Below are 23287 nucleotides of genomic sequence, written 5' to 3'. Positions count from 1 at the left end.
TTCACTATTACGGCTGGTAGGCGATAGAAAGCGTTGATCTCCACCTCCACGGGCCGTGCAACCAACCATTAAACACGTTTTCCCCATTGTTCACTTCCAATACTGCCTAAGGCGTCATACAATGCAGGTCAACGGTGCGAAACGACTGCCACCCAATATGGCGGACGCGCTGAGTAGTCACGTGAGCGTGACGTCAGCTGAAAACACCCTATTGCAAGAGCCCTCGGCCTGCACCCACAGGCTCAGAAGTCTCGTGCAAGACCACGAGAGTCGGTCTTGCTTTACGGCAAGAACTCCATGTGTTTTTGCCCTGCCATTCACTATATGCATGCGCGAAAGCAACAACAAAGAACCGCGTGTTAACGTCAAATAAACATGCAAGCATATTGAGTTTTTTTATTATTATTATTATTTTTATTTTTTTTATTTTTTTATTTTTTTAATGTTGGTGGTGGCGGCCGCCTCGCCAAGATAGCGCTGCGGGAAACCCTGATGTTCATACTTTCACTGTGTTAGTCACTGTTTGTACTGCCGTTTTTTAGACTTTTCGTTGCGTTCGCCTGTCTGCTAAGCTCAAAAAAACCCGCCTGGCTTGACGGAGAAACCAGAACAGCTGAGCATCTTTACGACAGTGCACTTTTACTTTCGCCCTCTGGGGGGAGCCTCGCTGGAAAATCAACCCCGGTTGCATAGTATACCTTTAATTCACCAGTTTTGTCACGGTGTTTGGCAAGAACAGTCCTGCTTTTGCCTACCCGCGTAACCCGGAAGTAGCGCTGACGTCACTTTACTGTTGTAAACTGTTGATATTGAGGGGAGTGTTCATTTATTTTCATTGTGTCCCCTACGTTACTGTGTTCCACATATGCCACAACGACACATGTTAAAACGTCTGAAGGCATGAAATGTGAATAAAAGTTTTTGAACTTTAATGTATCTAATGCTGATTATTCATTGAATCATTTGAATTTAAATATTTAAAATACTTTCACAGCAAAAAATTATATGCAATTAATTTAGAATAATTACAGAGTATGTCATTAATTAGATTATTTTTTTAATTGATAGCCCTAGTAAAAAAGTGATGTTCATTATGCTAGACATTATATTATCCTTCTAATAAACTAAATTGCAATGAGTAACTGCTGATGGTCAATAAATATATGTAAACCCATGGAACCATGGTTGTTGTGTTTCAAGTTAATGATAATGAGAAATATGTAGTCTAAACATGTGCATCAAAACCTGCTTCTCTGTTTCATTGTTTTTTTTTGGTACAGGTTATCTTAATGACTCTTGAGAGCAACAAGATATCTGTATTGCTGGGAGCATTGGATTTCAGTCCTGATGTTTGCCAGAAGACACTGATTGTAGCAAACTCTTCTCAGGAAGTTGAAGATGTGTTTAAGGTAACAATGGTTTTATTTTTTCACCCCACTCTTCCTCTGAGAACTATATTAAGTTATTTGAATTACTTCTGTTGCTGCTTTTTATACAGCTGTCAGTGATTAAGCTGTGGGGTGAATTGAAACACGTGCTATGGTATTTAACATCTGATCCATGGTGGGGCAAGGGGGCACTATAGCTCCCACTGGAAAAGTCATAGCACCTTCATGAAAATATTAGCTTATTATTTCTTTTTCATGTAATTCATCTAATGATCTCAGCTATAATGTTGTCCTAGCTCCAGAAGGGCTCACAAAGACCTGAACTGGATGATAAAAGCAGCTCTGAACAGTCCTTCACTACACACACAAAAAAAGAAAAGAAATGGAGGTCGGACTCCACAAGCAAGCTTTAGCGCATCTAACGGGGATCCTGATGCTGCACAGATGGCTGTTTCTGTCCATTTTGCCTTAAATAAAATCTCAGAAAGCCTTGCTGCCACTCAGAGTGGGATTGCATTTTTTTGTAATACCGGCATCTGACCAGTAGACATCACCTAATGAAAAGGCCAGCTGCTGGGCTGACAGCATCCTCTGGCCTAGCTATGAAGCAGACCTACTTTGAGGACGTAACTGTCTTGCAAGATGGTCATGTCTCCGGTGAACAGGAGAAGCTCTTCAGTCATTCTTGTGCTTATAACAGGGGTTAAAGTTCTCTGGCGCTGCGACGAAAAAGTTCCATCTAGACCTCTTATTCAAGGTTTTAAGCAGACGCTACGCTCAACCAATGAAACCTGGCAGAGCCGGGACATTAGCCAATCAGAGTAGGGCGGGTCTTTGCAAAGCGGACATCTGCCAGACTGAGCTTCATCTGTGTTCAATCATTTTAACTGTTGGAAGAGCATCTCAAACTGACCACAGATGGCATGAAAAGTGGTGGTGGTCAAAGGTTTTCTTTGGATTTATGCAAACCAGCAAGTCAGAAAGTTCAGTGGAATGAACAGCTGACAACAACTTCCCTCTGTAAGTGTGTCTGTCGCTGCTCTTGCAGTTAATTGAGTTATTTCCAACTGTGGCCATTAGGGCTGCACAATTAATCGCATTTTCAATATAATTGCGATTTACAAAAACGCAATTTCCAAATCGCAGAGGTCTGCAATTTTTGGATATGTAACAATTAGGGAATTAGACATGTCCTTTAGGTATCGGTAAAATGTGTAAAGTGGGTTTGCCTCCACATGGAAGTGAAGACAGTTGTAGCAGTGAGATGATCTAATTTTATTACTTGTTTTAGAGTTTATATAATCATACATAGCATTAAGTACAGGTCAATCAGTTTAATACATAGACTTGCTCGTTGGTTCAATTCAATTCAATTTTATTTATATAGCGCCAAATCATGAAACATGTCATCACAAGGCACTTTACAAAGTCAAGTTCAATCATATTATACAGATTGGGTCAGATTATACAGATTGGTCAAAAATGTCCTATATAAGGAAACCAGTTGATTGCATCAAAGTCCCGACAAGCAGCATTCACTCCTGGGGAAGCGTAGAGCCACAGGAAGAGTCATCTGCATTGTACATGGCTTTGCTGCAATCCCTCATACTGAGCAAGCATGAAGCGACAGTGGGAAGAAAAACCACCCATTAACGGGAAGGAAAAACCTCCGGCAGAACCGGGCTCAGTATGAACGGTCATCTGCCTCGACCGACTGGGGTTACAGAAGACAGAACAGAGACACAACAAGATAAACAAAAAAGCACAGAAGCACACATTGATCTAGTAATCTGTTCTACATTAGATGGTAGTAGCGGGTGAGCCGTCTTCTCTGGATGATGTCACAGTTAACAGAACGCCAGACCAGGTGTACCTACTATGAAGAGAAAAGAGAGAGAACAGAAAGTTAAAGCAGAAATGACAACACATAATGCATAATTGAAGAACAGTAGAACTCAATAGAGTGAGAAAATTAGATCCTGATATACTCCAGTAGCCTAAGCCTATAGCAGTAAAACTATAAAGGTAGCTGAGAGTAACATGAGCCACTACTTATAATTTTTGTCAAAAAGAAAAGTTTTAAGCCTAGTCTTAAAAGTAGACAGGGTGTCTGCCTCACGGACCAAAACTGGGAGTTGGTTCCACAGGAGAGGAGCCTGATAGCTAAAGGATCTGCCTCCCATTCTACTTTTAGAGACTCTAGGAACCACCAGCAGACCTGCAGTCTGAGAGCGAAGTGCTCTGTTAGGAACATACGGGGTAATCAGAGCTCTGATATATGATGGAGTTTGATTATTAAGGGCTTTATACGTTAGAAGAAGAATTTTGAATTCTATTCTTGATTTAACAGGAAGCCAATGAAGGGAAGCTAAAATTGGAGAAATATGATCCCTCTTGTTGATTTTCATCAGAACTCTTGCTGCAGAATTTTGGATCAGCTGAAGGCTTTGAACTGCATTTTGTGGACTTCCTAATAGTAAAGAATTACAATAGTCCAGCCTTGAAGTAACAAATGCATGGACCAATTTTTCAGCATCACTCCTGGACAGAATGTTTCTAAACTGGTTGTACTTTGCATTTTATGTTCAACAAGGATCAATGTCCAAATCAATTAAAAGCTGTTCTCTTAAATAATAATCTGATTAATAGACACATTAAAAGTTCTTGTTTTAAATAGTCCTTGTTTACAAACATCTTTATTTAGAGGCTATTTTTGTTGCTTGTGGTTAATGCAGAGAAAAGTCAAAATTGCAATTTTGGTTGAAATACAGTGGTCTGCAAAAGTTTGGGCAACCTTGTTAATTTCAATGATTTTCCTTCATAAATCATTGGTTCTTAGGATAAAAAAAAATCAGTTAAATATATCGTATAGGAGATAAACAGTGATATTTGAGAAGTGAAACGAAGTTTATACCATTTACAGGAAGTGTGCAATAATTGTTTGAACAAAATTAGGCATGTGCATAAATTTGGGCACTGTTGTCATGTTACTGATTTCAAAATCTTTAGAACCAATTATTGGAACTCAAAATTGGTTTGGGAAGCTCAGTGACTCTTGACCTACATACACAGGTGAACCCAATTATGAGAGAGTATTTAAGGGGGGGGGCATTTGTAAGTTTCCCTCTTCTGTGAATCTTCTCTGAAGAGTAGCGACATGGGAGTCTCAAAAGAACTGTCACATGAACTGAAAACAAAGATTGTTCACCATCATGAACTAGGGGAAGGATACCGAAAGCTGTCTAAGAGATATCAGTTGTCTGTTTCAACAGTTAGGAACATAATCAGGAAATGGAAGACCACAGGCACAGTTCAAGTTAAGGCTCGAAGTGGCAGACCAAGGAAAATCACGGATAAACAGAAGCGAAGAATGGTTAGAACAGTCAAAGTCAACCCACAGGCCAGCACCAAAGACATACAACATGATCTTGCTGAAGATGGAGTCATTGTGCATCGTACAACTATTGCGCGCACTTTACACATAGAGATGCTGTACGCAAGAGTGATGCAGAGGAAGCCTTTTCTCCGCCCACATCACAAACAAAGCCGCTTGAGGTATGCTAAAGCACATTTGGACAAGCCGGCTTCCTTTTGGAATAAGGTGCTGTGGACTGATGAAACTGAAATCGAGTTATTTGGACATAACAAGGGGCGTCATGCATGGAGGAAAAACAACACAGCATTCCCAGTGTTGTATAGTAACAAAGTGAAAATACTTCACTACTGTACTTAAGTATATTTTGTAATACTTTATACTTTTCCCGAGTATAATTTTTTTTAATAACTTTTACTTTTACTTCACTATATTTCTGAACTTAATTGCATACTTTTACTCCAATACACTTTCAAAGTTTAGTTTAGTTACTCGTTACAAAGAGAGAGAAAGACTCACGCACGCAAGTGTTTTGACCCCACCTACTGATTGACTGCGACAAAGTCGGGATTTGCCTGGGCTTGTTCATCATCACCAACAGGATAAGATGCTGGTTCAGTAGTAAAGCAGGTTAAGTTAACCTTGTGGTATAGGTAAAACATCTAATAGCAGAGCCAGGAGTCCTAATTTTCTTAACTAAATGATACCTACAGATGAATTAGCAGGTTTACCACTTCTTGTAGGTTAACTAAGCCTGGTTTATCAATTAACCATGTTCTTAGTATACATCCCTAAATTTTGCCTGCACTTGATTGTGTACAGTTTTAAAGTGCATAGCACTGACCTTACTTATAGAAGGAAAACTTAAAGCTTACAAAAAGGTTGTATTTTCTGTCTAAACTTTGTCTAAATTTCTCCTGCACTTGGTTGTTTATATTATTTCAAGTGAATTTGACTTTCAAAGTTTACCAAAATCTAAAAATGTCATTGAAACTGCATTTGCTTTGTTTTACTTTTTACTTATACTTTTTATTACATTACTTGAATACATCTATTTTACAGTAATTTTCATACTTAAGTACAAGACATTTCAGATACTTCAAGACTTTAACTCAAGTAACATTTCAGTCAGTGACTTGGACTTTTACCAAAGTCATATTTTGGAGAGGTACCTATACTTTTACTTGACTCCGAGATTTCAGTACTTTATACAACACTGAGCATTCCTAGAAAAACACCTGCTGCCCACAGTAAACTTTGGTGGTGGTTCGATCCTGCTGTGGGCCTGTGTGGCCAGTGCAGGGACTGGGAATCTTGTTAAAGTTGAAGGACGCATGGATTCCACCAAATATCAGCAGATTCTGGAGACCAATGTCCAGGAATCAGTGACAAGGCTGAAGCTGCGCCGGGGCTGGTTCTTTCAACAGGACAATGGCCCTAAACACTGCTCAAAATCTACTAAGGCATTCATGCAGAGGAACAAGTACAACGTTCTGGAATGGCCATCTCAGTCCCCAGACCTGAATATTATTGAAAATCTGTGGTGTGACTTAAAGAGAGCTGTCCATGCTCGGAAACCATCAAACCTGAATGAATTAGAGGTGTTTTGTAAAGAGGAATGGTCCAAAATACCTCCAACCAGAATCCAGACTCTCATAGGAAGCTATAGGAAGCGTTTAGAAGCTGTTATTTCTGCAAAAGGGGGGATCTACTAAATATTGAGTTATTTTTTTTGATTGTGGTGCCCACATTTATGCACATGCCTAATTTTGTTTAAACAATTATTGCACACTTCCTGTAAATGGTATAAACTTCGTTTCACTTCTCAAATATCACTGTGTTTGTCTCCTATATGGATATATTTAACTGATTTTTTTTTATCCTAAGAACCAACGATTTATGAAGGAAAATCGTGGAAATTAACAAGGTTGCCCAAACGTTTGCAGACCACTGTATATTGTAGGCAGAACGCAATCATTTCTGCTCCGAGTTCAGATGCTCTGGGTCTTTTAGCAATTAATCCACACGGCGAGGAAACAAATTGATTTGTTGTTTGTATATGTTTAAAAAGACATGATAAATTAAACTGGGCAAAAAAATCGCACTGAATTGCAATATTAAGATAAATTGCAATTAGATTATTTGCCAAAATCATTCAGCCCTAGTGACCATGTCAACTGTCAGTATTTATTCCCTCGCTTCCAGTAATTTAGCTGATAAACGCGACAACTAACCAGGGACCTCCCCATGATTCGCTGTTATGTTTTATTTAAAACTCAGAGTAACACGCTAGCTCAGGCTAATTTAGCAAGACACTTTTTTTGAAGAAGGGTCGTAATGTGAAACAATGTCTCGCATTTCACTGGGTCAGATTCGGAAAAAGTCACACAAAAAAAAATGTCCACCTGCGCTTTTCTGAAGCACAGAAGGCAGAGCTGCAGTCAGAGCAGCTGTCAGTCAATATGCAGCAGTGTCTCACCTAATGAGCAGCTGAACCAGACACTCCTTAAATAAAATCACAAGGATTTTGATGTGTACAGGTTATTAAGGAAACTATGTAAAAAAAATAAACTGCAGTTACAACATGGACTGTAGAACGGGTTCTAACTGGCTGAGGCCAGAGAAAGATGATTCTCAGAGCTTTTTCTGAAGTTATTTTTTATTTTTATACGGAGTGGAGCGCGATGTGAAGCGACACTGTGGAAGCGAGTCGTACCAGAAACAGCTGAAAAATCATACTGTGGATATATGGTTTAATTTTTACTCCGACCCAAAAACATCTGCCAGACAGACAAGGTACAGCAGCCAAGATTACATTCAAAAATATTTAACTTGACGCAAAAGTATAACATTTTTCTAATTAAAAAATTCCATCTTTAAAAGTAAGTTTTTTTTTTTTTCTGAGAAACATGGAGCAATTTTAGGAAGCTTTTTAAAAATGTAACATCTTATCCATCCATGGATTTTCTATACACGCTTTGTCGTACAGGTGTGACATCAAGCTGTAAATGCTGCTCGATGTCACACAGGCTCCGGCGGGGGGGTGGGGGGTGTATGATGTGCTGGTGGTCTCCAGCCAAAGGGCTACAGGACTAAGACTTAACAGTTTTATTAAACTTATTTTTTAAGCTTTTATTAAGCTTAAAAAACTGTGCAATCTGTGTCAAATTAAAATGTATGACGTCATCATAGTGTTGGTTATGTCTCCTGCATTGTCCAAGGTTGTTGTCGGCCTTGTATGATCATAGGATTGGTTTATATTAAATGTGACAGGGAGCCAGTGGTGTTAATGTTCAGGTGTGAAAAAGATGATGTAATTATGCATGATGATGTCTTTTGTACTAGTTGTAGTTTGTGGAGAGTTTTCTGGAGGACAGGGAGGAAAGGAAGTTGAAATTGTAAATTTGAGAGGTGAGTGCCAGTTTGTCAAAAGTGTGAAGGAAGAACTTGATGCTACAAATATAAACGTTAACCAGGTGATGTTATGGATGTGGAAAGTGAAGGAGAGGATGGAGAGGATGGAGAGGCTGTCCGGGATGATACCAAGGCTCTGAAGCTGAAAGGTGGGGGAGATACAGGAATTTAACCAGATTTGATTAAAGTTGACTTTGCACAATAAGCAAGTGAGGTGACTAATGTGGCATGATGTCCACAGCCCTGGGGAAGTATGGGCTGACTAGAAAATGTTTTCAGTCAAACTGATTATTTTTGCTTTAACCCCTGAATATAACACACAGTTTTTTTTGTCTGCTTTTTGGTTTGTCAACATGAATGTTGAGATCTCCCACAATTATTAAACCGTCATAATCAATGCATATAACAGATAAAAGCTCCATTAAAGTCTGAAGAAATTTTTTTCATATTTTGCCGTTTTGTAAATAGTGTCAGTTTGTTATGTATATTTTAACTTACAAAATCGTAGTTAGGAGGTGCTGATTCACCTAGTACAGGGATTTTGTTATTGTAATTGAACCTCGTTTCAGTTAGCAACATAAGATCAATATTTTGTTCAGTGTTGAAGTCATGAACCAGAAGTCCTTTATCTGATAAAGACTGTATATTTAGCAGTCGGTCTAAGTGACTTGGTGGTAGACAGTTCTTTGGTTTTAGGCTGCTTTAGACAAAGGATTGTTTTAAGATTTTAATATAAACCATTGAATTTAATTTGTCTGGTTTCTGTTATTATAGTGATACACATGCGCAGTCCAGGGGGTTGGGGGAAATCGGCTCGTAGACGCTTGCAGCTCTGCTACAACAGCAGGATGTGCTCACAATCACCTCACAAGGGCCGACTGAATTTCAAACATGTTTGATTTTCATCCAACCGTATGATCCCTGATTGGGAGGTGGTTGTGAGAGGCTAATCGCCCGTCGTTACCCTGTATACTACATGAGGCAGGACGCACGATGAAGCTGTTGGTTGTTTTGAGTTGTTTCATTTCCAAAGCTTTTATTGATCTCAATATTTATCTCCAGCAGAAAACCCCCCTGTTCTATCAATTGAATTATTTGTATAATACTGCTAATATCCCCAGCATTGATCTTGCTTTTGTTCATCTTGGAAGTAAAAATAGGTGCTATGCCATAAGCTGGTTGAATATGCTTATTATTATTATTAATTATAATTTGGTATTATAATTTAAATAATAAATCATTCAACTCAAAATTTCGCTATAACAAATATAGTTCAAATGGTGGTGATGTTAGCTATAAGCTTATAAGTATTTATACCACTAATGCATTAGTTAACTTTCTGTTATGAACTCATTTATGCTGGAATAAATGATCAGGTCGGACTGTTAACCGACCAGGTTTATCCAGCAGGCTGTGAGAACCCCAATGTAACTGCAATTAGAGTTTAAATCCTTATTCCTTATCACCATCCAATGATATTGTCTCTGTATTAATGTCAGATGTTAACTCCAAAGGAGGTTAGCTCTGATTTCTGAATACCCAGGCAACTGTGAATTGGACTGAACACAAAACAACGTCTATTCCGCAGTGGTTGGTTTTATTGAACCAAAAGCAATTCCCTGTTACAGTAATTCTCTGATTCAAACAACTTTGGAATTCTTACTCATTACTAAACTAAAACATGCAAAATATATATGTGGAAATAAAAAAACAAAACAAAAATAAACAATGGATTAAAATGAGCGGTTAGCAGATCTTAACTTAACTCAAAGTTGTTTAACACCGCCCTCGAAACATCGGCATTTCACGTATCAGCATTGACAGACAGAACAGCTTCGGGAATCTCACTGGACGCTTTGATGTCTTACACAAAGCTAGTTCAGCTAAGCTACCTACAGTCCAGATACACGTGACCCTCCCAAGATGGCTGCTACGATGACGTATGAGGGGAGGTCCTAATAACGTAACCACGCTTACGCTGATGGGACAATACCTCGTTTCGAGAGGGGGGGCTAACTAGGAGTTTAAAGCAAAGCCCGCGACTTGAGCTCGGACAAAGAGATTAAACTGATAAGAAGCGAAAAGAGAGAGGGGGGGGGAGCAGGGAAAAAGATGCAAAGAAATAAGGCGGTAACCCACGGCGGGGTTATTGATGAATCACAAATCAACACAGCAAAATCAATTATAAAATACATGCACATACAAAGAAAATGTTCAGCAAAATAATTCCAACTTCGTCGTGGAATAAAAGCATTAACCAACACCTACAAAGTTCTACCGCCTGCCCAGGCACTTCTAAACACCCTGTTGGTGAAACAGAAATGAAAGGGGAAAAACCCCGTTACTTTGAGTTGCCTCGGGGCTGGTCCGGAACGCTCCGAGTGTGGCTTTCTGGACGCGCTTCGACGAGCGCAGTTGTCCACAGGCTGCAGCGGCACGGGGGAGAAGCTGCTTCGTTTCTTCCTCCGGGTTCAACAGTCGCTTTGTTGGCCAGACAAAAGCGGGGTCCTCTTCGATCAGTGGGAGATGCGGCGTCTCTCAGTCTTTTGATCAGAGGGAATTTAAAAAGTACTTATTTAAGTCGACCTCCTGTTATAAAGCAGGGAATAACCGTTGCGTCGAAAAATCTCGGTCCAGCGAGCAATCGAACACGTGGCGTGGGAATCAGCTGTGCGTGTCTTCTCGGGTTGGCTAAAAGCCAGGGAAGAAGGAAGTTCATCGTGTGTGATCGGCTTTTATAGCCATCACTATAGCAACCTTATCTTGATCGGCGGCCATTTTGCCGTGTTGCGTGATGGGAGTTGGTGGCCATTTTGACCACATTGCATCATGGGTAACGCAGTCCGTTACGTCCCGAATTGATGCCGTTTCCTTGATCGGCGGCCATTTTGCCGTGTTGCGTGATGGGAGTTGGTGGCCATTTTGACCACATGAGTTGGTGGCCATTTTGACCACATTGCATCATGGGTAACGTAGTCCGTTACCGCTTTCTGTCACGTCTGAACTGGCACAACATACCCCCCTTTAGCTTTGAAGAGTGGGATGCTGGTCACAGTCTTTAAAGCTACAACCAAGTCCATTCTGGCGTGACGAAAATCCGTTGTGCATGAGTGGAACAACCTAATAGTCTTTCTAGTAGTCCATTGGGATTCATGCAGTTCAGTTCATCATCCAAGAGGAGGAAAAACAAAGCATTCATTGTGCCTGGGTCAGTGACCTAGCCTGGGCAGGACTAAGCTATAGCTAGTCATTTCTATTGGCTAATTAGGCAACAATAAAGTAATAAAAAAAAAGAAATGCAAACTTCACAATCACCATTGTCAATACATTCATTGGTCATCAGGTTTGAACTTTGAACCAAAGAAAGGAGAGGGGGAAAAAGGGAAAGGAAAGAGACAGCGGTTCGTACTTTAATCAGCTTATGGCCTTCAAGGAGCTGGTGCTACGAACCTGGGAGCGACAAAGGTGAGGGCGTCAATCCTGGTTTGCAACTGTTTGATCTGTTTGTATGCTGCATACGCCATCGCGGTAGTGATGGCCCATCCAAATACAAGGAGAACCACAATAATGGTCATAATGTGAGTGTCGGTCGGCTCTGTAGCTCTGGGGAAGCGAAGCAGAGGGACCGAGCTCAACTCTGATGGAGTGAGACTGAATTTAATCAGCTGGGTGCCTGCAAGTAGAAGCTGTCTTTCAATGCCGACATCAATGCTGAAATTGTATCCCTTAAAGACATCTATTATTTCAATCTCTGAGTCGTATTTGGTTTCCACACCTGCATCTTTAAGGGTCATTCTAGCCTGACAGTTTTGTTCAGGAGATTCATTCCTTAGACCACACAGGTAATTGGTAACGTCTATGATAAATGGGTTGCTTGGGCATACCCCGTGGATGTCTTTGGTTTTGGTACACAAATCCAATTAGGGACTAAATAAAGTTTGGGGTCAGCATCCTGATAGGCCAATATTGAGGGAGTTTGTAGGTGTACGTGGGTCTCACCTTGCCAAAAACCGACATTCAATACTGATTTAAGCCTATACACATTAGCTCTTTCAATGATGGGAAGGTTTAGCATAAATCCTATCTCCAAGTTGTCAGGATTTACAAATATCGGAATTGCACTACCTAGGCTGTACGCCAGGTGTATTTGTGGTGGTTGCAGTGTTTCACTAGAGGCAGATTTGAGAACCTTTTCGACCAAATCTACTGGTACCAGGTACGGAGGAATCCGTCCTTCAGCAAGGCTATTTATGGATGAGCTAACCTCTCGAGTGAGGTCCTGCATTAAATCTCTAACAACCTGAGTATACATCATGTCATTCTTTACCACTTCTGTGAGCGTTTCCAAAGCAATGCATGGTGTTATGGCTGAGTGTGAAATTATAGACGTGAAGTTATGTATGGACACTTGCTTTATTAGTGCATGTTTAAAGTGTCCTGATTGAACATGCACTTGTCCTATTTAATGCTATGCATCGTTCTCTTCGGCGGGGGCGGAGTTAGGCTCCGTTCCCTGTGAGGAGAGTTTAGTGGACGGTTTAGTTTGGTTCGCTTGAACCCATGTGTACTCTGGACTTTGCACGCTGGCTTCTAGGTTCTTTCGAGGCCACGCGAAAGTCGTTCGGGGACGGTCTTTTAAATCAGTGACGCACTGGTGGGCAGTGTAGACGGTTGTCATACTGACGTCTTCGGGCTGGTAGATGAGATTCAGGGGAAGTGTCCTTTGCCTTCCTGTCATCATCTGGAAAAGTGTCACCCCTGTGGAGCATGGTGAGGTAGAGCGGACTAGCATTAGGACCAGGGGAAGCTTTGTATCCCGGTCCCTGTCATGGCTGCTGGCATGTTCCTTTGACATGCTGACCACGGTGCAGTTCATTCGCTCCACCTGTCCGGATGACTGTGGGCGGTAGGTGATGTGGAATTTAACTTCCACGCCCAACATGTTGAAAAGCACGGTCATAATGTTTGACGTTCCTCTGTCCGAGTCGATGGACAGGGGAAGGCCCCACCGGCTGAAAACGTGATTTAGCAGCAGGGCTGCTGTGGTGACAGCGGTGTCATTCGGTGCCGGCAAACATTCGACCCATTCTGTGAAACTGCCTGTTATTGTCAAAAGATATTTGTTATTTCTTGACGATTCGGGGACTGGACCGATCCAGTCAGTCTGCAAATGTGACCATGGAAATATAACCCCCCTTCGCTGAAGCAGGGCTCGGTCTGGCGGTCGTGTGGGTTGTAACTGTCTGCAGGTTAAGCAGCCTTGTACATACTCCTGGGTGTCCTGGGCCGTTGAAGGCCGGGACGCCACCTGTTGGAGAGTTTTCAGATTAGCTTTGCAGCTTCTGTGTTCTCCTACTGGTGAGTCATGGATGTGTGTCAGTGGGATCCCAAGTTCGTTTGAATCTTTGGGCTGAATGGGCTGAAACTCATAAAACAGCTCCTTAAGTGCTGTTTCCTCTGTTTCAGTGGTCAGTGCATCAGCTTTTTCCAGCTGTTGCATGATTTCTGTTTCGAAGCCAGGGCAGGGCTCAGTGGGTGAGTCCCAATTCTCTGGTTGATTTGGTGCTGGTTCTGTTGGGTTGGTTGCTATCGCATACACCAACAGATTTCCTTCAGCTTCAAGCGTTGCACCACAAATGGATCCAGCAGGCCGAGCTTCATGTCGCCTGATTTGGATCATGCTGGAAGGAAAGGTAAACACGGTGTCTGGAGAGTCCTGTCTGCCAGTCAAGAATAAGGGCAGGTCTCCGATGACGGGAATGCTCAACTCAAAGTCGTGGAAAGAGCTTTCGATGAGCACCCCAAGAGGTTTCTTCGTCACCACTTGGATCGGCATGCAAGTTGGATTCCCCACTAAAAGGTAAGCTGAGCGGTTGTTCAGCTCAAGCAGGGGTGTGTCAGAGGATTTGGAAATCGGCTCTGTGGAAGGCAGAAATGGTGCTAAAAGTTCTTTGGGCTCCTCAGAGCATGTCACCTGGTTGATAGGGACGGACAGTCCACTTCCAGAAGTGAGGGGCTTGGGAGTCCCCACTTGGGCCCAAAGATGACCATGATAGCAGTCAATGAGTGGGGCTAACCTGTTCAACAGGTCCTGACCCACAAGAAAAGGTTCTGTGTCCAAAGTACATATGTAGATGGGGTGCACCAGGGTCATGTCACGGAAAGTGATGTCTAACCACGCCCGTTTGGTGATGCATGACTGATCCTGAGTGTAGCTGGTGATGCCCACGTCACAGGTCTCCACCTGGAACGGTTTCCCAAGAGACACCATAGCTCTGGTCACCTCATCAAACAAATCTGAGCACATTAGACTGATCTCGGAACCCGTGTCTAAAAGAGCATTCGCAGTTACACATCCTCCGATAACTGTCGAGCAGTATAAGCGGTGTGCATTTTCATGATGGTTTAGCTCACCTAGAAACCTTAGAAAAGGGGCTTTCTGATCACCTGCTGATGGGATCTTAGAAGGTTGTTGGTGATTTTTCGGTTGGTCCCCCCCCTTAATCAGATAAACTCTGTTAGAAGGGGAAGCCTGTTCCACGCCTAGTCATGCTGGCTGGGGTTTTGGGCCTGGCTTACCTGGAGGGTCGACAGGATTGGATGATGGCTGGGACGGCTGCGGCGCGATCTGACGCACTGTTTCGGCTAGCAACCTGCGAAAAGTCTCCTCTATCTCCTTTCTCATTGACTCCTCCATGCGCAGGTTCCAGCCTTTGTTGTCATGTGTGCTTTTCGACCTTTCTGGCCAGTCAGTTTGCTTACCGTCTCGGGCTGGATCCGGCCTGTGCCATTTTTGAAACCTCTCACCTTCCATGCTGCCATGCTGACCTCTCCTATCCTGGGAAGCTTTCTTCTGCTGCGGCTCAAAACCATGTTGCTTCTTAGGACCAAATCTAGTTTTAGGTTTGAAGGGAGGCATCTCATGTCCCTCCAGACCTAAACTCTTTTCTGGTTCGGCTTGAATCTGCAGAACCTTTTTATCACTATCGGCTCCTTTGTTGGGCCGGACACGTGTTTCCCATGCCACCTGCGCGTATTTCCTGATTTCCTGCATGGTAAGTTTCTTGGTTCTACAATGCATGGTGACCTCATAACGCACGCTTTCATGAAGATTATGGAGGAACAAAGACTTGAAAGTGTGGTCTTCCTCCAAGCCGGGAGCATTTCGTCCCTGAAAGTAAGCAGCCCGCAAGCGACGGTAGTACTCTTTTGGTGCTTCAGTTCTCTTTTGCTGAATTGCAAAAGCTCCAAGAGTGGCCGAAGCTGGGTCTGTAAACGCCGAATATTCTTCTCTTAAAGCCTGACAAAGAGCTGAATAACGGTCACGTGTAGCTGGAGGGAGGCTTTCTATGAAAACATGGACACTTCTGGACGTGGTTTTCCAGATAAGCTTCAACTTTTCTCGAGCTGAGGGGCTATATAAGTCTAGCAGACAGCGCTCTACCTCTCTGAGATAGTCATCAATGGTGGATTCTGTATTGCTAGGATCAAAACGCTCTATGTCTCGGGCCAGGGACTCAAGTTGACGCATCCGCAGTCCCTGTTCAGGGATCGGAGCTGGTCCATCTGAGTCCTCTCCTGACGACTCTTGCCTGTGGTAACCACGGTGGGAGGGAGGCTCCAGTTCTGACCACCTACCTGGCATCGGCGGCCGTTCGTGGGACGCCGGGGGACCCCCCCTGTCATGAACTCTTGTCTGTGGACGCAGTTCAGAGGAGTGGGGTTCACCTGTGTCCCAGGAACGGTGCTCTCGTCGCCCTGGTGGGGGGAAAAGATCATAGCGGGCCGTGTCAGGGGTCAGGTGGGAAGCAGGTGTTTTCCCATGATTTACATCATGTGGATCAGTCCTGATTGCCACCCGAAGTTGTTTAGGCATTTCTTTCCGTATCACACTGCTATATCTGTCCTGACCTTCGCTTACCCTTCGCTCAGAAGGCGTCTGAGGGCCCAGTTCATCCAATGTCCTCCAGGTGTGATCTCCATGTTTTCCTTTGGAGTTCTCACACTCAGATCCTTCTGTCTGCAAGCTAATGCGATCCTCCTCTCGCTCCTCTGTGAGATGACAGCTGCCCTGAACACTTGTCTGTTCTAGCTCCCTAACTCTTTCCTCAGCTGCGATCCGCATCTCAACCTCTCTGTTACGCAGATCGGTCTCTAGCGTTAACCTTCGGTGGTATAACGCAGTTAATTCACCCAAAACATCTGCTACCAATCTATGTTTAGGTTTGCTCTGGACCTCCTCCACCAATTCCTGAATTCTCCTCTCACAGTCCTTTATGTTAAACTGATTCAGACGGGTTTGTTCGTCCGGTGTCATTTTAAGCAGTGAGCTAATGACATCCTGGGCCTCCATTCCAATGGAATGGTTTGGACCTTCAGCTCCTTTGACTGAAGAACCGCTACTATCCATTCTTTGTCAGCTATGGATAACAACACAACAGGTAACAACCTGTAGTTTAGCTCAGCGCTAAACAACAGACAACAAATAACAACGCTGTATTCTAGCTTAGCACTAGGTAACAACGCATACACTTTAATTTAGCTCAGCGCTAAACAACAACTGCTAACAACAACTGTTAAGTGGCTTCACTTTAACTGTTAACAGCAAACACGCACTATGACTGGCACTTTAACTGCAGTAAGTGGATTCAAATATGTGCGTTTAATTAGGCTGCGCAAGGGAAAATCAACCCTGCGACTTACAACTCCTTTGTTTTAGGAACGGTTAATATGCTTGTTTAACTTTGAGAATATTAACTTTGAGTGACATGGACCACTAACCTTTCGGCTAGTGATTAAGTGATAAAGCTGTGGCTTTGTTTGTGATGTAAGTTATTTCAGAACAGGTGCTCTACACATGTGTGGAAAATAGCAGTGTCTTGGAGCTTCAGAGGTGGCAAAGAATGACAGTTGAAAACCGCTAAATTGCAACCTTAGTTTCAAAATCACAGCTCAATTTTGACCACTTATGATGAGCAGAAGGGGGATAAGGGAGGAAAGAGAAGAAAAAAAAATGAATAAAATAAAATTAAAAAGACAAAGGGGCGTAACCGTAAGGTAAGTTTAAAGAAACTGACTTTCAAAACTGTCCCTCCGGGACACTGAGCGATCTAAGCTGTCTTTAAAACCGTGACTGCAACTACCTATCCTGGCCACCAGATGGAGGCAGGGTCTCTCTTTTCAAAGCAGAACACGACACAGACTCTGATTGACAAGTAGCAGACGCTGGCTGCTGTGTATTTCAATCTAGCTGACTTCCAGTCCAGAAATCAATATTCAAACCTCAGGTTAACAACCTCAAACCACCACAAACACGTATATATTTAGTAATGATACCTCCTTAATCAATTATGACTGAATAGTCCTTTTGGCAAGGTGAGCAGTCAAAATGCTGGAATATGGATTGTGTTCATTCAATTCATAAGTTGCTGGTTATTCGATTTAGTCTAAAGGAACGCCAATAAGTAGACTCGCCCACACCGGGAAAAGCCAATTTATGCTATGCCATAAGCTGGTTGAATATGCTTATTATTATTATTAATTATAATTTGGTATTATAATTTAAATAATAAATCATTCAACTCAAAATTTCGCTATAACAAATATAGTTCAAATGGTGGTGATGTTAGCTATAAGCTTATAAGTATTTATACCACTAATGCATTAGTTAACTTTCTGTTATGAACTCATTTATGCTGGAATAAATGATCAGGTCGGACTGTTAACCGACCAGGTTTATCCAGCAGGCTGTGAGAACCCCAATGTAACTGCAATTAGAGTTTAAATCCTTATTCCTTATCACCATCCAATGATATTGTCTCTGTATTAATATCAGATGTTAACTCCAAAGGAGGTTAGCTCTGATTTCTGAATACCCAGGCAACTGTGAATTGGACTGAACACAAAACAACGTCTATTCCGCAGTGGTTGGTTTTATTGAACCAAAAGCAATTCCCTGTTACAGTAATTCTCTGATTCAAACAACTTTGGAATTCTTACTCATTACTAAACTAAAACATGCAAAATATATATGTGGAAATAAAAAACAAAACAAAAATAAACAATGGATTAAAATGAGCGGTTAGCAGATCTTAACTTAACTCAAAGTTGTTTAACACCGCCCTCGAAACATCGGCATTTCACGTATCAGCATTGACAGACAGAACAGCTTCGGGAATCTCACTGGACGCTTTGATGTCTTACACAAAGCTAGTTCAGCTAAGCTACCTACAGTCCAGATACACGTGACCCTCCCAAGATGGCTGCTACGATGACGTATGAGGGGAGGTCCTAATAACGTAACCACGCTTACGCTGATGGGACAATACCTCGTTTCGAGAGGGGGGGCTAACTAGGAGTTTAAAGCAAAGCCCGCGACTTGAGCTCGGACAAAGAGATTAAACTGATAAGAAGCGAAAAGAGAGAGGGGGGGGGAGCAGGGAAAAAGATGCAAAGAAATAAGGCGGTAACCCACGGCGGGGTTATTGATGAATCACAAATCAACACAGCAAAATCAATTATAAAATACATGCACATACAAAGAAAATGTTCAGCAAAATAATTCCAACTTCGTCGTGGAATAAAAGCATTAACCAACACCTACAAAGTTCTACCGCCTGCCCAGGCACTTCTAAACACCCTGTTGGTGAAACAGAAATGAAAGGGGAAAAACCCCGTTACTTTGAGTTGCCTCGGGGCTGGTCCGGAACGCTCCGAGTGTGGCTTTCTGGACGCGCTTCGACGAGCGCAGTTGTCCACAGGCTGCAGCGGCACGGGGGAGAAGCTGCTTCGTTTCTTCCTCCGGGTTCAACAGTCGCTTTGTTGGCCAGACAAAAGCGGGGTCCTCTTCGATCAGTGGGAGATGCGGCGTCTCTCAGTCTTTTGATCAGAGGGAATTTAAAAAGTACTTATTTAAGTCGACCTCCTGTTATAAAGCAGGGAATAACCGTTGCGTCGAAAAATCTCGGTCCAGCGAGCAATCGAACACGTGGCGTGGGAATCAGCTGTGCGTGTCTTCTCGGGTTGGCTAAAAGCCAGGGAAGAAGGAAGTTCATCGTGTGTGATCGGCTTTTATAGCCATCACTATAGCAACCTTATCTTGATCGGCGGCCATTTTGCCGTGTTGCGTGATGGGAGTTGGTGGCCATTTTGACCACATTGCATCATGGGTAACGCAGTCCGTTACGTCCCGAATTGATGCCGTTTCCTTGATCGGCGGCCATTTTGCCGTGTTGCGTGATGGGAGTTGGTGGCCATTTTGACCACATGAGTTGGTGGCCATTTTGACCACATTGCATCATGGGTAACGTAGTCCGTTACCGCTTTCTGTCACGTCTGAACTGGCACAACATAGGGCAAAAAGTTATGAGGGTACACAATGTAAGAGTAACTATAAAAACTGAGTATATTAAAAAACTAACTGGTAAAACTAACAAATGAAGTCAAGAGAGAACCAGCTGGTCCTCCTTCCATGGCTACTGTACATTCAGTGAGAGGTTTGTAGCCTCACCCAAATTATAAGCCCTGTCCTTTAATGATGTCAACATGCCCTCAGCTTTCCTCTCCTTCACGAGCTCATTGTGAAAAACAGCCCAGGGAGCAACCACTCATGCCAACACAGATAAAGAGTCAGCACTGAATGGACACAGATTTGCAATTCAACTTCTTTGAACAAGTCACAGCACATGCAACGTAAAAATACATCCATCCATCGTCTTCCGCTTATCCGGGGTCCGGTCGTGGTGGTAGCAGCTTCAGTAGGGAGGCCCAAACGTCCCTCTCCCCAGCCATCTGGGCCAGCTCCTCCGGGGGAACCCCAAGGTCCTCCCCGGATGACTGAGCTCCTCACCCTATCTCTAAGGGAGAGCCCAGACACACTACGGAGAAAACTAATTTCGGCCTATTGTATCCGGGATCTCGTTCTTTCGGTCACGACCCAAAGCTCGTGACCAAAGATGAGGGTAGGAACGTAAATCGACCGGTAAATCAAGAGCTTCGCCTTTTGGCTCAGCTCTCTCTTCAACACAACGGATCGGTACAGCGCCCGCGGATTGGTGCGCCGTCTGCTGTGGATTGGTCCGAGAAGTGGGCCAAATTCTGATTCTAATGATTCTGATTTTGAACCATATAAGGGAATTGCTATTCCTATTCCTCCAAGCATGACATTCATGTCAAAAAATGGTGAAATACAGTGGTCTTCATCCCCAAATATGCGTCAGGCAAAACTGTCTGCAGAAAACATAATAAAGACAGTGCCAGGGCCCACTAGGATGGCAGTGACTCGTGTCACTGACATCAAGTCAGCTTTTGAGCTGGTCATGCCAGATTCAATACAGAAAATCATTGTGGAAATGACTAATCTTGAATGGAGGCGTGTTTTTGGGGAGAAGTGGAAGGAGCTGGACAAAACACATTTAGATGCGTATTTGGAGCTCCTCATCCTGGCTGGGGTCTATAAGTCGAAGGATGAATCGACAGCCAGTTTGTGGGATGCAGAGACAGGCAGGGCTATATTTTGGGCCACAATGTCTCTGGAGACTTTTCACATTTTCTCCAGAGTAATCCGATTTGATAATCGAGAGACAAGGGCTGGTAGACGGGGGAGAGAGACAAGCTGGTAGCTATTAGGACAGTGTGGGACAAGTGGGTATAGCAACTTCCACTACTCTATAACCCAGGCCCTAATGTCACAGTGGATGAAAGGCTGGTGGCATTCAGAGGTCGCTGCCCATTTAGGCAATACATGCCTTCCAAACCAGCTAAATATGGGATAAAAATCTGGGCAGCATGTGATGCAAACACCAGCTATGCATTGAACATGCAGGTTTACACTGGAAAGCCGGTTGGGGGAGCCCCAGAGAAGAATCAGGGCACAAGGGTTGTGCTCGACATGGCACAGGGTCTCAGGGGACAAAACATAACCTGTGACAATTTTTTTTACAAACTACAACTTGGGTCAGGAGCTTCTAAAGAGAAAGCTCACAATGGTCGGAACTGTCCGAAAGAACAGGGCTGGACTCCCTGCTGAGCTGCTGGTAATCAAGGACAGGGCCCCTCAATCTTCCATGTTTGCCTTCACAGACACCACAGCCCTATTGTCTTACTGCCCCCAAAAGGCAAAAAATGTTGTGCTCATGAGCACTCTGCACAAAAATGCTGTAATCAGCACAAGAGAGGACCAGATGCATGCCTTGGTCTTCAAGGATCATGCTTGGTTAAGCATGATCCTTGATTACAATGCCACCAAAGGGGGGTAGACAACTTAGACAAAGTGACAAGGTCCTACAGCACCAAACGGATGACTGCGTGCTAGCCATTGGTCATCTTTTATAACATGATCGATGTATCAGGCTACAATGCATTTATCATCTGGACGGAGATATTTCCTGACTGGAATGTGTCAAAGCTGTACAAGAGGCGCATCTTTCTCGAGGAGCTGGGGAACGCGCTTGTGACACCGCACATCCAACGGAGGGAGCACCTGCCAAGGACCCCAGCCGCTGGTGCCATGGTGAGGGAGATCCAGGAGAGGACTGCATCAAGTACACCAATGCGTGAGGTAAGTAAGTGTGTGTGTGTGTGTGTGTGTGTATGAGAGTGAGTTGTGTGTGTCTTGGGATCAGCAAAAAGACACCATAGTAAAGTAATCATGGTCCTCTTGTTTATAGGTTGCTGCTGAGGGGAAAAGAAAGAGGAAGAGGTGCAAGGTCTGCAGGCCATCTGACGATGTCAAGACAAGCATGACCTGCGCGAAATGTGCAAAATTCATTTGCACAAAGTAGTCTGATGACATGTCACTCGTGTGCTGTGTAGATGTACAGACAGAGACACACACGCACATACACCTGGTTGATATTGCAATTGCTTGTTTGTTGTATTGTTGTATTGCGATTTTGTTCCTTTCTGGTTCACAAACAGTGCATGTATGTAAAACAAAATTTAAATGTTAAGTTTTAATGTTGTGTAAAACTATTGTGTTTTATATGTTTGGTCTTTCAAAAGTAATAAAGTGGTGAAACATTAAAAAAAGTTTGAACATGCAGGTTTTTTTTTTTTTAAACGAGTGAATTATCATAATTGGATCATTACCTGTTAGAGGTAAGGAACACCATTGCACTAAATATTGATAGAATAGTTAGTAATGGAGTTAGTAATGAAATATTAACAATTAGGATTTTTTTGGTTTCAGACATCTTTTGGATAATTAAACATGCACCGGGTCAAACTGACCCGGGAACAGCATTGCTGTTCCTAACAAATGAACATAACAGGAGGGTTAATATCTGTCTCTTTCTTTGAAATTCACACTAGAAAAAAACTGCTTCTTGCAGATACTATATATTACGTCACTGATCTGCATGTGTACCAGTCTAGTAATAACCTTAAACTTTCAAACAGAACCAACTAAAAACTGCTTTTGCATGCCTTGGTCTTCCAGGTTGTAAACAACAAATCAGCGTTCTGTCTCAAGACCCATGAGGGATTACTGGACAAGCTTGACTTTGTCATCCAGCAGTGGAGGAAAAACATTGGCCCTGGCACTCATCTTATTTTGGGTAAATATGTTATAAGATTTGTTGCACTAGTCATAGATAATTACAAAGGGATTTTCAATGACTCACCTACGATATTTACATAAACAAAATATTGCCTTTGTCATTTTTGTGTTCTTATTACCTTTATCCTTCAGTGAGCACCAGCGAGTGTTTAAAGTTTCTTGGCATTAGAGATGCAGCTTGTGTTGTCCATTTTGGATTTCCCTCCTCTCCAAAACTGTTTGGCAGCAGACTCCTCTGCATGGCTGAGAACTTCCGAAATCTGTCTCAACAAGTAAGCTGGTTAAAATCATTTTTCATCTTTTGTAAGTTATAAGAAAGAATTTCATAAGAAACATATGCATCACCTAATTCATGTAGGTTTGTCACTTAATAAGGAATAATAGATTGGGCCAAAGGGGACATGTCAATAAATTGATCTCTTTTGTCCTAGCTTGTTCAAATGAAGGTCGATGGCTTTCAGTGTTCACAATGAGTATTAATATCTGGCCTGCATGAGCAGTTCTCAATTGCTCAGTCACAAACAAATACATACACAGCCAGCTCACATAGTTGGT

General features: G+C 42.8%; 1 long non-coding RNA gene across 1 annotated transcript; it reads left to right on the top strand.

Moving 5' to 3' along the window:
* Positions 1–1272: 1272 nt before the first annotated feature.
* On the top strand, positions 1273–22999 carry LOC118562548. The gene is made up of 3 exons (XR_004930659.1): positions 1273–1409; positions 22613–22730; positions 22865–22999. It is a non-coding gene; the product is annotated as an uncharacterized LOC118562548 (long non-coding RNA).
* Positions 23000–23287: the final 288 nt, after the last annotated feature.

The sequence above is a fragment of the Fundulus heteroclitus genome, unplaced genomic scaffold (assembly GCF_011125445.2).
Source record: "Fundulus heteroclitus isolate FHET01 unplaced genomic scaffold, MU-UCD_Fhet_4.1 scaffold_971, whole genome shotgun sequence".
Taxonomy (NCBI): Eukaryota; Metazoa; Chordata; class Actinopteri; order Cyprinodontiformes; family Fundulidae; genus Fundulus; species Fundulus heteroclitus.
Note: the sequence above shows the minus strand (reverse complement) of the source record. Positions and strands in the feature narration are given on the sequence as shown.